This window comes from Schistocerca gregaria, chromosome X (genome assembly GCF_023897955.1).
Source record: "Schistocerca gregaria isolate iqSchGreg1 chromosome X, iqSchGreg1.2, whole genome shotgun sequence".
In the NCBI taxonomy this organism is placed as follows: domain Eukaryota; kingdom Metazoa; phylum Arthropoda; class Insecta; order Orthoptera; family Acrididae; genus Schistocerca; species Schistocerca gregaria.
This window is the reverse complement of record NC_064931.1, coordinates 774,008,371-774,024,119: the sequence shown is the minus strand read 5'-3', so window position 1 is coordinate 774,024,119 and position 15,749 is coordinate 774,008,371. Positions and strand designations below refer to the sequence as shown.

Below are 15,749 nucleotides of genomic sequence, written 5' to 3'. Positions count from 1 at the left end.
GCAGGTGGCAATTGACGCTAAATAACGAAAAGTGTGAGGTGATCCACATGAGTTCCAAAAGAAATCCGTTGGAATTCGATTACTCGATAAATAGTACAATTCTCAAGGCTGTCAATTCAACTAAGTACCTGGGCGTTAAAATTACGAACAACTTCTGTTAGAAAGGCCACATAGATAATATTGTGGGTAAGGTGAGCCAAAGGTTGCGTTTCATTGGCCGGACACTTAGAAGATGCAACAAGTCCACTAAAGAGACGGCTTACACTACACTCGTTCGTCCTCTGTTAGAATATTGATGCGCGGTGTGGGATCCTTGCCAGTTGGGATTGACGGAGGACATCGAAAGGGTGCAAAAAAGGGCAGCTCGTTTTGTATTATCACGTAATAGGGGAGAGAGTGTGGCAGATATGATACGCGAGTTGGGATGGAAGTCATTAAAGCAAAGACGTTTTTCGTCGCGGGGAGATCTATTTACGAAATTTCAGTCACCAACTCTCTCTTCCGAATGCGAAAATATTTTGTTGAGCCCAACCTACATAGGTAGGAATGATCATCAAAATAAAATAAGAGAAATCAGAGCTCGAACAGAAAGGTTTAGTTGCTCGTTTTTCCCGCGCGCTGTTCGGGAGTGTAATGGTAGAGAGATAGTATGATTGTGGTTCGATGAACACTTCAATGTGAACTGCAGAGTAATTATGTAGATTTAGATGTAGAGTTGGTGTTACGGTATGGGGATGTGTTTGTTGGTTAGGGTGTGGTACCCTTATCGCGCTTAAGAACTGGCTAATGCGAAATGATAAGAACAAACCTTACAGCATCGTGTAGTGCGTGTAGTAGTGGAACAGTTTGGAGACGACCACATTTGTATTAGCACGAACACGTACCCTGTCATAAAGTAGCATCTGTGAGGCAACGGTTCATGGACAATGATATTCATGAAATGGACTGGCCTGACGAGTATCCCGACTTGAACGCTATGGAACCGCTTTGGGATGCGTCAGACCCCCAGCGCCCGACATCACTACATTCTCTAAGTTTGGATCTCAATCAATAATTGGCTGCCGTTCCTCCACAGAAATTCATATACCTCATTGACAGTGTCCCCAGCACAGCTCTAATCGTCATTAAGGAGAAGGACGGTCACAGTTCCTATTAATGTTCAATAACATGTGTCCGCATGCTTTTGGTAGGGTAGGATCCCCGTGACAAAGCAGTTGCGGAGCCGACAGTGAGCTGGATCGGCAGAAGAGGGATCGCAGGAGGAACCTGTGCGGAAAGGCGGGTGTCGGCAGCGCGTGTGTCGCGCAAGCGTCGCGCCGTCGGTGCGGAGCGGGGCGTGGCCTGCGCGCGCAGCACGGCGTCGGCGTCCCGCGACGGCCGAGGCGTCCAGCGTCGCCGCGCCGACATTCCGCCGCCGGAGCTGCAGCAGACGCCACTCGCCAGCGCCGACCAGCCGACGCCATCAGCGCCGCCGGCGTCGCGGCCCCGCCGCCGCAGCGGCACCCGCCGCCGGTGAGTGCCCACCCGCGCCTCACCCACGGCACTCCTCATTCCTGCTTTCCTCTCATATTTCTTTCTTTCTTCCTATGCTGTTCCTTCAGACAAATCGGAGACCTCTACAAAACTTCTCTCACCACGTCACTTAACAATCGTGCAGAGTGGGTCGATAAAGAAAACTGTGACTACCTGCGAGCACGTAGTCTTCGGTATACTTTTAAATCCTTTGACTGATTATCCCAATGCTGTCCTCTTAACTTTGGACTTCTCGCTGCTCTCACCCTCCGGTCACCTATTGTTACTTCGAAACCGAGGCCGCCTCAACAAGTGTCTCCTCGTTCGCGCCTTCTGCGCGGGTTTCTCGCCAAGCTATTTCGCTTCTTTTCCTCGAAACGACTTTTAATTTCTGCCGTTTTCTACCCCTTCTTTTCACGATTTTCCTTATTGCTCCCCGCTTCAGAAACAATATTTTAAGATTCTTTGCTCTTTTTTCTTTAATATTCGATAAAATGTTATTTTAGTGTATGAAATGCAGTTTTAGTTCACAATCATGATTCTCTTGCCTTTATGTATCAAAAAAGATAAATTTAATCTTTGTAACTTTATATGTATTTGACATTTTTTCCTTTAAATCGCTAGAATTTAACAATGATTCTTTTCTTAAAAAAAGGATAGTCTATTTAAAACTATTAAATTTGTCTTTTTTCGATTTTAAATGTATTTTAAAAGCTTTTTAAGTGTAATTTAATATTTGTATATATTTTAAGGGTTATAAGAAATTCTGCAACTGGTATTGACTTCGTAATGTATGTGTATATAAATAAAGAGAGGCCAAAAGATAGCGATATCTGAGCGGGCCTACTGTTACGAATACATACTATTAAATTTAAGTAAAAGATTCCTACACTGATAGGTCACCAAGTTTTGGAAGTTGGTCCGAAATTATTTCTAATGAAAATATTGGGATGAAATATTAATATTTTCTAACTTAATCTAAATAACTGGTACCGATTTTCAGAATTATTTCTTCTAATTCTTATACGCTTCACTCATGTTTAACGTACCATACGTCCCTCAAGATGCGGAAAAAAACTGTTTTAAATCTGCAGTAACACTTTTAACAGCATACTTAGTATGGTTTCCCCTATACCGCTACTTCCAGCACCGACATACGAATTTCTGAATGCGTCAGCAGATCTCCCCATAAACCCGCCCTTCTATTGGTAAGAGTTGTCCATAAATTTTCTGCCTCACCTATTTTTTTAGTATTTCTTCATTCCTTGCGATATCTGTCCATTTAATTTTTAACAATCTTCGCCTTCACGGCATCACAGAAGCTTCCAGACTCTTCTTCTCGAGATTCCCGATGGCCCACGTTTTACTTCCATACAATGCAGTGCCCCAGATATACGCTACCAGGAACTTATTTCCCAGTTCCATATGAATATTTGCTATCAGTAAGACTGTTTTACTGAAGAAAGCTTTCTTCACCTATGACCGCCTATTGCTGATGCAGTATCTTCGGCTCTTCGGCCATTCTCTGTAATCTTGCTTACTAAATAGATTTCTTTTATTTCTTTCACTAAATCCCGATGTTCATGTTAAATAAGCCGTTATTCGCCCTTCTGCAGGGTGGGCAAAATGCAACTGCCCCAGAAAAGATTTCGTGCCCCTTGAGATAGGCAACTTTTCTATTTTCTGTATACTATTCTGGTGAGCAGTTCACAAGCGTGTTTTGGCGTTTCAGTCACACAGTAATTTTCACGTTTATTCGAACTTGTCTTCTTTGGTAATTAGATGATAAAACTTGGTAAATCTGATGGCAAGTCCCCTGTTTTGTGCATTTTCAACAACAATTCAAATAGCCTTGTAGGTCCTACACTTCACACAGATTTCTGTAACTCAATAGTCTTCTGTTTTCTGTTTTGTGCATTTTCAATACCAATGCAAACACCCTTATAGGTCACACATATCCCACAGATTTCAGCAACTGCATAAATTCCTCCAACTCCCAGAGATTTTAGTATGGCTAAATGGTTCAAATGGCTCTGAGCACTACGGGACTTAATTTCTGAGGTCGTCAGTCCCATAGAACTTAGAACTACTTAAACCTAACTAACCTAAGGACATCACACACATCCATGCCCGAGGCAGGATTCGAACCTGCGACCGTAGCGGTCGCGCGGTTCCAGACTGTAGTGCCTAGAACCGCTTGTCCACCCCGGCCGGCCAGATTTTAGTATCTTAGAAGATATATCGTCGGCTGCTGCCCACTTCTCTGAGCTCAAATCAATGAGCTCTTGTCAAATTCTGATCACTTAACTGTATCACGTACTTCTTACGAATCAACTTCCTGTCCTTTTCGATAACACTTTGCAACCGTCCTTTTCCAATGTAGAGGCCTTTGATGTATTTCTACAATCTGTTACCCTTTCTTCCGAATTTAATATAGGCTTTTTCCATAAGTACATCTTAGGTTAACACCTCTTCCAAGTTATGTTTAATACTTCCGTAAGCCATGTCAACTTTTCCTCCACTCTTATATTTCTCAGTATCTTTACACGTTTCTGTAATCCATTACGATTTAGCCTCTTTGCATTTCCTGTTAATATTGTTCCTAAGCAACGTATGCTGCTGCGTTTGTACCTCATTCGTGCGATTCTTATATATTCTTCTTTCATCCACAAACTCAAATATTTCATAATTCATGCGTGACTTTTTCTCCTCCACTTACGCTACACCTACAGCTTCCTTTCATGACAATTATTATATTCTACTGCTTTTCTGATAATCTATTCTCAATACTTTTACTCAGGCCATTGTTCACTGCCTCAGAGAATTTTCCACTTCGTCTCATTCAGTCCAAAATTTTTTGTATTCTAATCACGTGGGTACGCTTTGCATATGTAATTATGCTTAACAGTAACAGTATACTTAAACAGTAACAGTATACTTAAACAGAAATAATATTCTTTGAAAAAATTAACTATTTCTCCGCAGCAGCTGCGTGCCTCGTCAGAAGCGAGTGCGCCATTCGCAAGATGTATTTACTTACACCTTAACGTATATTATTCTGGAAGTTTAACGTATTTCTTTGAAAGTTAATATATACCCCGGCTCGAGCAGCATGACACTTGTATAAATATTTAGATCTTAGGCTGTATTCTAGCTTGGCTTCAAACAACATTATTTCACTTTCTTGGTATTCAATTTTTCAATTCGAGGCCTGTATCGAAAAAAATCCTGCAACGCGCAATATGAAAATATCGTTAGATGAACTAATTCATTTACGAGTTGTGTGTATATTAGCAAGTTTTTAAAACACTAGGGGAATTAAACATGGAGACGATATCCTCTTGGACGCTTAGAAACAGCTGTTATAAATAAAAATGAGCCTTACTACCACAAACAACGTTTATTCCTTCTCATAAAATAAATAACATATTTCCCATGGCAGAATCTGCGTTGGTTGGCAATACATGAAATTAAACATTTACATTTCGAGAATGTTCGCACGACTTACGTGCCACGCATGTCAGATCGTCTCCATTAGCAAGAACAGCAGGTATCGGCAAAAAAACTTCCTTTTCAGCAAGAGAACATGAAAATGGGTTATATTTTCACGAACATTCTGTCAGTACGGCCACGGCCAAAAATCAGCGCCACAATTTTCCTTTACGATGTTGCATTCTACGCTGTGTAAAATGCGCAGGTCATTTTCACCATTATTCCATACCGAATGTTAACTTATCTGTAAAAACTGCTAAACAGACTGTACAATGGAACTGTGTGAAACTGAAGGGATTATTCACGCATAGAGATTGTCTGATAGTATTGTACTGTACCAGGTACAGTACGAATCAGCCATGATATTTGTGTCATTCCACACGAGACTACATGACTTTTCATTCTGATAATACAGGGTTTTCACCCAGTTTTTCAAACTTATATCTCAGGTTGATTTTCTAGTCTCTGACTTGAACTGCACTTACCTTCTACATCTACACACATACATACTCCGCAAGCCACAGTATGCTGCATGGCGGGGCACTTTTTAGCACTACTAGACATTTCCTTTACTGTTCCACTCACAAATACAGCGATGGAAAAACGACCTCCGTATGAAACCTAATTTCTTTTACTTATCTTCGTGCTCCTTATTTGAAATGTGCGTTTGTGGCACTAGAGTCGTTCTGGAGGCAGCTTCAAATGCAGGTTCTCTAAATTTCCTCTAAAAGAAAGTCGCTTTTCCTCCAGGATTGTCATTTGAGTTTCCGAAGCATCTCCGTAGTACTTGTGTGTTGTTCGAGCCCACTGGTAACTAACTGGCCTGCCTCTGAGATGCTTCGATGTCTTCCTTCAATCCGACCTGGTGGGGATCCCAAAGACCCGAGCAGTAGTCAAGAATTGGTCGCACTAGTATTCTATACGAGGTCTCCTTTGCAGTTGAACTACATTTTCCTAAAATTCTAGCAATAAACCGAAGTCGACTATTCACATTTCCTCAGACAGTCTTTAAATGGTCGTTCCATTCCACGTCGCATTGCGACATTACGGCTGGATATTTAATCGACGTGACTGTGTCGTGCAGCACACTACTAATGCCCTATGCGAATATTAAAGGGTTGTTTTTCCTACTCACCTGCATAAACGTACATTTACCTAGATTTAGAGGTATCTGCCACTCAGCCCGCCGCGGTGGTCTAGCGGTTCTAGGCGCTCAGTCAGAAACCGCGCGGCTGCTACGGTCGCAGGTTCGAATCCTGCCTCGGGCATGGATGTGTGTGATGTCCTTAGGTTGGTTAGGTTTAAGTAGTTCTAAGTTCTAGGGGACTTATGACCACAGATGTTGAGTCCCATAGTGCTCAGAGCCATTTTTTTATCTGCCACTCATCAAGTCATCTTGTATCCCCATGCAGTCACTCTGCGACATCACCTTCCGGTATGCCACAGCATCATGTACGAACAGGCGCAGACATCAGTATTACCGGTCTGTCATATCGTTTATGCACACAGAGGGTCCTTCCACACGTTCCAGACGATACTCTTGTCTCTGATAAACAATCGCCGTCCAGTATAGTGTACTGGGTTCTATTACTTGAGAAGTCCTCGTGCCAATCACGATTTCGGAACCTATACCGTATGTTCGTAGCCTTATGAAGAGTTTGCAGTGGGGCACCGTGTCAAGCGCTTTTCGGAAATCTAGGAATATGGAATCTGCCTGTTACTCTTTATCCATGGTTCGCAGCATATCCTGTGAGAAAAGGAGAAGTTGAGGTTCGCACGAGCGATGCCTTCTAAAACCGTCCTCATTTGTGGACAGAAACTTTTCCCACTCAAGGGAACTCATTCGAACTGAGAATACCTTCTATAATTCTGCAACCAATGTTACGAATATTGGTCTGTAATTTTGCGGGTCCGCTCTTTAACGCTTCTCATATACAGGAGTCAAAAATGGTTCAAATGGCTCTGAGCACTATGGGACTTAACATCTGAAGTCATCAGTCCCCTAGAACTTAGAACTACTTAAACCTAACTAACCTAAGGACATCACACACATCCATGCCCGAGGCAGGATTCGAACCTGCGACCGTACCATGGCTGGCTCTCTGCGCTAGGGATACCTACTGCTATGTCCTCTATAAGAGAGTCTGTGCGATGGTCAAGCGACGGCTTGTTTGTACGATTTACCATCGCGAAAGATTTGGCTAAGTGGCTCTGAGCACTATGGAACTTAACATCTAAGGTCATCAGTCCCCTAGAACTTAGAACTACTTAAACCTAACTAACGTAAGGACGTCACAAACATCCATACCCGAGGCAGGATTCGAACCTACTACCGTAGCGGTCGCGCGGTTCCAGACTGAACCGCACGGATACAACAGCCGGCTGCGAACGATTTCTTAAACGCTTTAACTGCTCAGCTTTACATGTGCTAGCTAGCTTCCATTGCCGCCGCAGACTGGTCAACGAGTGACTAGATAGAAGTATTCGACCCGCTTGGCGATTTTACGTAGGACCAGAATTTTCTCGTGTTCTCGGCAAGATCTGTTGCGAAAGGCCGGCCGGGGTTGCCGAGCGGTTCTAGGCGCTACAGTCTGGAACCGCGCGACCGCTACGGTCGCAGGCTCGAATCCTGCCTCGGGCATGGATGTGTGTGATGTCCTTAGGTTAGTTAGGTTTAAGTAGTTCTAAGTTCTAGGGGACTGACGACCTCAGAAGTTAAGTCCCATAGTGATCAGAGCCATTTGAATCATCTTGCGAAAGCATAGTGGTGGTCGTTGTATGTTTCTCGCATTGATCCTTTTAGAGACACACGAATCTCCTCGATGGTTTTACAGACTCACGAATCTCCTCTAACTTTTGCCTGTCGTTATTTGCGCGTTTTCTTTTGAACAGAGAGTGCAATGGTCTTTGCTTCCTAGGAATTTTCAAAATTCGTTATTAAACCATAGATATAATAAAATGCCACTAACGTTACAAATCAGCTTTATATTTCACTAATGGTAGCGGACATAGTTTGATTATGTATAAGGAGTGAGCATTGTAAGCCTACGAATCCAACAGCTGGTGACCGAAATATCGTCACTTGTTGCCCTACTCCACATTACAAGCAGGAGAGGATCTGACGGAGCACGAGGCTTCTCGGGCTGTGCAACAGGTTCCTGCTGAGAGACGGGCTGCGAACACAAAGAATACACAGGTGTCCGCCAGACGGCGCGGTTACAGGTAGTATGGCTTCAGCGAACAGACTGCTTTGTACCATACAGTGGAGGAAAGTACCTTACTGTTAATTCTAGGCGGGCAATATCTTAACGGTTTTTAATGGACGCAAAAAATTCTGAAATTTTGATATATTTTCAGCTCAAATTATCTTTGGTCTGTGCGGTGCGGTAACTCTGTCATAATGGTAAGTACACGAGAAATGAATTGGAATAGTGTTGCTAACTCCCCATACAGAAAATATTCACAACACGTCCGTGAAAACAATTCTTTCGTTCCTTTTATACGTTTTTATTAATCTTAACTGTGTTCCAGACAAGATATGCTTCAGAAACAAGGAAAATAATTTTGATCGATTACGCATTGATACCAACACTGGTCGGAACGTCAGTTTTGTAGAGTTATTTGCACTTTTTACATTACACGGTCTTACATCGCAGGCAGTAAAATATTATTCTTTAAATATGTTCATTGGATTCACTGACTGCCACGAAACTTCGCTATTTCTTACCGGTGCTCACACACTTACTAGTTTATGAGTGAGTAGACCGAGCGAGGTAGCGCAGGGATTAGCACAATGGACTCGCATTCTGGAGGACGACGGTTCAAATCCCCGTTCGACCACCCAGAATTAGGTTTTCGGTGATTTCCGTAAATTGCTACAGGCAAAAGCAGGGATAATTCCTTTGAAAAGGAGTCCGAGCTTGTGCTCCGTCTCCAATGACCGCATTGTCGACGAGGCGTTAAACTCTAATCTCATCCTAATCATTCCACCATGAGTGAGTAGAGTGAACTTGGATAAACACTGAGAGAGATGTGTTCGATACTCAGTAAGCTACTTCCTACGTACAATTGTCCAAAGGTAACAAGAAGATGCCTGTAATGGCGCAAGTCGCACAGAATCTCATGCATTACTGGTAGATGAACAAACCCTAAACTGTAGTTAAAATCCCTCTCCGGATATATAAAATTTACATGTACATCATACTCCGCAAGCCACCAAATGGTGTGTAGCCGAGGGTACTTTTGGTACCACTATCTGAAACAGATATTTCAGTGAGGCTATCTTTCTTTATATCTTTTCCCAAGCGTCTGTCCCGTCTATCACGCTATCCAAATTTTCTGAATTTGGCAAATTTTACTGATTACTTAACTAAGTGGACGGACGCAGTTGCTGACGTTACAGTTGTTCCCGTTGCGCAAGCATGAGTTATGCGCCTTACGCTATACGATCAGGTCCTCAGTGAGACAACCGAGGTATGAAAAAGCTTTAGATAATGTACACAATTTTAGCGTTGTTTTCTGACGAACATCTATCCTTTTGTTTCCTATATATGTTTTTAAATTTTTAATTTGAGAGAATTTCTTATTCAGGAGCAGTGCTAATAACATTGGATCCTTAAGCGGGACAGAATTTCGCCTATATTCATACTATAGTTGCGAACATTTACTGTGAAGTGTTTACTACATATATGTAGAGAGCGGCTATAAGAAATTTGTAGAATTTTACGGCTTTTCACATCAGTTTCAAATGAACGGAAGAGGTACATTGTAGTACCTATTTAACTCTCTCATGCGTACAATATTGAAAATTGTAACTAAAGTTGCTAAGCTACTTGACAGACAATTTTGGGTATAGTTTCATTCTTTCTATCGTCGTAAGAGCTGATAATGTTGATAGTGCAGGCCAAAAAGTCTCACTTTCGTGGGCTCAGCCGCTTCTTCATCGCCAGATCTAATACTACGAACTACTAAAAATTAATATCGCTTTCCTGGCTATACCAGAAAATGTTGACACTGTCAAAGTTGGTAAAAACGACGAATTCCAATATTCGCCAAGTCTTGCGTGTTTTAATTTTAGTGTATCGCCAACTTTAATCACAGTCTAAGCCAATTTTTTCTTAAGAACGTGATTGATTATTCACGTTTCAGAATCGTCACCCCACCACATACGAATCTCAATTTATAAATTTAAACGTAAGACTTAAGTACTTCCTTGAAACTTCCTATTTTTCTAACTTTTCAGTGACATAACTGTCTCATGTAATTATTTATTACCACGACCCATTACAATTACTGCTATAGGAAGTGTAGGTATCGCACATAATATAGACCTAAAACCATGTTTCTCGAATTGCTAGCATTTTTGAAACATTTATTGCAACTGAAAAATTACTTAACCTACATTCAATTGTCTACAGCAAATCGCTTATTAATCGTATGACACGTTTACAACGAATAAGGTATTACAATGGCGATTTCCAAGATCTCTTTCAACATCATAAAACACAAAACATGTAAAAAAACTAAATAATTATACTGAAGTGCTCCATTCCCAGATCAGCCCAGTTAAATGTGTCAGCTACGACGGAGGACCATCAGCCAGCGAGTCTGGGTTCAAGACCAGCTGAACGTAGTTAGCTGGATTTCATCCTGCGCAATCTTTTGTGTTGTATGTGTTCTTTTCTATTAAACTATGTACGAAATGTTATCCGTATCGCTATAGACGTTTATCTTTGCCTCGTTGTCTAGTATAGTCTACAAAACCACTGAAGAACTCAGCGAGAAATGTAAATGAGCCTCATACATATACTGTACTTCAATACACTGAAAAGTACTTGGAAGAGGGTTACCTCTACCATCGGTCAAATAAGCCTATGAGAGTTCGCCGGTCTTCTTTATACAATCTCCGTTTCTCCGGTTGCTCCAGTCTAACCTGTTTACTACACAGTTGATCAGTATCCTTACGTAAGCCGTACATGTATTTTCTATGCGAACTGATTAATCGAAAAATGCAGTAATGCAACCCAGAAGGATTCAAGCATAGGTTGTAATCGTGTTGCGTATGCAAACTTCTTGAAAGACAGGTGCAATTTCCTGAATCCTACTAATAAATCGGAACCGTCATTTCTACCACTACATGTGAGACTATATCATCGTTGTACGTCGTATCCTCACAGTTTTTACTCCCAGATATTTGTACGCTATCGTAGGTTTTCGGATGGTGGCAAGGACACAAGCGATTTCCGAGCTCATGCTCAGTCTGCAATGGCTTCGTCGTCAATGAGACTCTAAACCCTTAACTTCTTTTCTTCCTTATTTCAAAGGCTGCTATACGTTTATTTTGGTGGAACGTAAACCTTAACGTTTCTCTATATTGAGAATTAGTTTTTGCAATAGCCCGATATTCTGCCATGATCCAACTGCACATTACTACAATTTTAGCGCACAACACGTCCTTCATGCGATTTGTGTGAGAATACGCAAAACATCTACAGTGTTTAGTGGTGGTCCATACGAACCAGTTGCCGGCTCACCGTGTTCCAGACGTGTTTGACAAATCGCATGTCACGAGAACGTGTAAGCTACGGATTCAGTCGAGCCCGATTTTCTTCTATATGTACGTCTATACACTACAATCAACCTTACAGTGTGTGGTGGAGCGTACAGCTTGTACTTCTGTTATTCTCCACCGCCGCCTTTGACTGTTTTATTTGAGAATGCAGTGCGGAATGAACGGCTGACGGATAACCTCCGGTATGAGCTCAAATTTCACTGACTTTTCTCGTCGTGATCATTTCGTAGACGTATATGGGAGGAGTTAATATGTTCCCTGACCACTTTTGGAAAGTACGCTCTCGGACTTTTAATAGTAAACCTCTCCGTGATGCATAACGCTTCCTCGTACCATCTGACACTGGATTCACTGATCTTCTCAGTAATCCTCTCCAGCCCAGTCCATGCGCCGTTGTTCGTTGGACCTTCGCTACGTCTTCTATTTAATGCAGTCTGGTAGGGATCCCACACTGATGGGCAACTGTAAACAACTGCTTGAAGAGTTTTTTCTGTAAATCACTTCCTTCGTGTATTACTTACATTTCTTTAAGGTTCTTCCAGTGAATCTCAGACTGGCAACTGGTTTTCCTACAAATAGCTTTATTTTATTTTAGGTTTTTCGGAGCGGTTACTGCTAGGTATTTTAAGGTTATTACCGTATCCACTAACTAATGGCCAGTGGTGTAATTGAACAGTACTTGGTATCTCGACGCATCTTCTTCGAAGAGACATACTAATTTCTCAACACATGGTGACAGGAATTGTGCTGCTGAAATGTAGCATCTGAAGGACTGCACCACAGGATCTAGTCTCCTCGATCTCCAACGTCAGTTGAGATTGGTCTTAATACGCAGGAGGCAAAAACCATGCTGTACTTAATGGCGTCCTGAGTCTAACATTTGGCTTTTGTCTGGTACCCCGCTCAAATATGTAAGCTGTTAGATTCTAGCCATCATAGTAGCTTCCAACTAATGTGCGGTTATCACCCTAAGACAGGATAAAGGGAATCTCGTCCAGAAAATACATTTTACCACTCATCATGCCGGCGATGCTACACGACCAGAGACTTTTGCGTTTCTTGGTTAATGAAAGCCGACCTGATAGCATGCAAGCCAATAAATCAGCTAACAGTGTGCTACATCGTCGACACATATCATGTCTGTGGCTACTATGTTGTTAGTCTGGCAAGAAACGAAATAGAAGGATATTTGGCCGGCACATTACGATAGCAGGAGTTCGACTTCCAATTTAGGAAGAAATCACTGCGATAGCGTAAAGTTTGTGTTCACCACACTTCGTGCCAATGTCGTGGAGCATATTCCAGATCTCTTTGCAGTGCTGTGTATGATCCGTGCGTCGGATGTAGCCGTTAAGCTCGTTGCTATACCGGAGGAGTAGGCTGAATGCCGACACTACGTTTCACCCTCTTCGTTCTCTCGCCATCACGCGATACCAACATGACACCACAACTATATACGCATCCACTTCATTCAGCTAGACTCAGTAGATACACCTCACAACTTTCTCACACTGCGGGCTGTTATACGCATCCACTTCATTCAGCTACACTCAGCAGATACACCTCACAACTTTCTCACACTGCGGGCTGTTTTGCGCGGAGGCAGACACTCTTTTTTCCTACTAGAGATCTGACACTACCTCTCGGGGGCTTCCAACCAACAACGCCACACGACGGTCTTTTTTCTTTTAATCCGTTGTGACCGTGGTGGACATCTGGCGCTGTGATCACATTGCGTGATCCAGTACCAGTACATAGATGCGTACGATCCTCTCCTATCTACTGCTTTGACACTCATCACTGTTGTCACAGCATTTCCAGTAAGATCCGAAGCGGCAGTCTGAAAGTCCCATTGCTCTGCCCTATTAGAACTCTGGTATTACATCCTTTGACGTCGACTGACAGACATTCGTTCACATCGTTTCACTGATGTAACTGTGGCACCACTCTCACCACTTGCATTCTGTCTCTTAGGAATCTTAATCAGCTATTGCTGGTACCCTGTTCTACGCATCCTCCGAGTTTTGATTCATATGGACAAGTCTATGAGTGTTGCAGTTTTCAGGAATGCTACTGAGTATCATGAACGCTAATGTCCACCTTGTATTTTACTGGGGCACACACGAAATTACTTCTGTTTGTGTGAATTCTTTGCGTTTAGGATAATGTGCTACATTATATTATTTTTAGTTCGTTTTGAAGGCGACACTCTACTTCTGTTTAAAGCAGATACAGTTAATTTCTCTGCCTCTTTATTCACACGCAAGCACGCACCCTACAATGCTTGTCTACCAGAGAACTATTGTCTACTGTCGATACACCTTCTGCGATTTGTTATCTACGCGATAGGTGACTATGAAAAGCTTTTTAGATGTTCTTCAGACTCTTCTGTTTGCATTCATAATTATAATACAATGTTTTCGCCAACCTTCCTCGCGGCGCTAATGAACGCTGCCTCGTGTGTCACCTGGTGCAATACAAATGGGAAACCAATAATGAGAACAGCTGATGCGCCGCATAAAACTGTATTGTTCTCCCCCACGGCAACACGTCAAGGAAATGACTGGTCCACTTAACGCGAAACTGTCGCAGGCAGCATCTCGTATCGACAAGTCGTCCTGCGTGATTCTCAGAATATTAACTCAGAGGTTTTTCCTCGCTTGCGTTAGTCACCCCTCCCACGTCACCAACGCGCGTCAGCAATTAGAAACTTAACTTCAAGAAAAACGTGCATCCAAGTGAGATACTCCAAAAGCTCACAAGTAGATGGGAAAATGGTCTTTAAACTGAAATATTTCATTTTAATTCAGAATAAAGAAGAAGTGTTAGTATCAGACGCTCTTTCGGGTTGCCTATTATGTGCCGTACTTTCAAATCCTGAAATATATAATCGTTTTTATGTCTAAATGACGTAAACCATTATAGTTTACCATTTTTTACCATAAAACTCTCTATGCTGTATATAAGACAAATTGTAGGCTTCTAACATAGAAAAATTTAGTAGAGAGAGACAAACTCAGAAGACGATTGCAGTGCTATAATTTCATTACACCGTAATTACCAACTGTGCAAGGAGATGGGTCTAATTCTCCGATGCTAAAGACAAAGAACAGGATCATTATTATTTCTACAGTACGTTAACATAAAAAGGGTCTACACGTTTACTAAAAAGATAGCACTGTAAAACACATCGAAACTCAGGCTATGAAGTACTGAAAACGTTCTCCAAAACTTAAGCTTTTCCTCCCAGTTATTTTGATTTGCGAGCAAGTGTAAGAAGAAAGATTATTCATTCGGTAGTTTTCACTGTTACTTACTACATGACGATCCATATTCTGCAATTTTAATTGCGTGTTGCAATAAGAGACAAATCCATGCCACCATCAGTGTTTCAGTTTTTATCACGTATCGATTCCATTCGTCACCCGCTGTATTTACGGAAATCAACGTTTTACCGCTGCTTTTTTTAGTAAGAAACTTGTCAGTCAGTTAGGGCTATTTATTCGCTGAACATTTCCAGCGTGCTAATGGCAGCGACTTCTTTCCCTGAACTAACTAATCGAAATAACTAATATGAACTAACTAATTGAAACGTCATGCAGTGAAGAAGTTTGGAGAGGAACCTGATACGGCCTCATGGCCCACAAGATATTATCATCAGTGACTACGTTCATCAAAGCGTGCAGACTTTATATAGACTAATTCAGATTAGAAGTCTGCTAATAAACATGAACATAGTGGCTTAATGATATAAGAATTACTGTACAATGGAAAACGTTCAACAACGAATGAAATGGAGTGAAATATTTTTACACGTTAAAAAAAAAAAAAAACTTCATGTGAAACGATGCATGCGAAAAACATTACCATATGATCGGTCTGGTCAAATTTGATAATTGTACGGTAGCTCGACTTCTCGCTAAAATTAACTCTTGTATGTACAGACTGTATTCAACGACTATTGTATTTTTTACGGCATCAGATTTTCGACAGATATTGGATATCGTACATAGAATTATTCCAATTGCTTCGCATGCGCATCTCAATAGCTGTATACACTTTTCATGATGCTCCGCATTTATGACGTACAGGATGTTACATTTATCTGAAGACCGCAAACTCGGCACACAAGATGGCGGCGAACGAGCACTCCGTTGCCCGGCGAATCAGATGC

General features: G+C 41.8%; 1 protein-coding gene across 1 annotated transcript in view; it reads left to right on the top strand.

The window, feature by feature from the left end:
- Positions 1-1,408: 1,408 nt before the first annotated feature.
- LOC126297540 (uncharacterized) overlaps positions 1,409-15,749 on the top strand; it is a 447,952-nt gene continuing 433,611 nt past the window's right edge. Inside the window, exon 1 of the mRNA XM_049988454.1 lies at positions 1,409-1,512. The gene's annotated coding sequence lies outside the window, so the exon portion shown is untranslated. The remainder of the gene's footprint in view (positions 1,513-15,749) is intronic.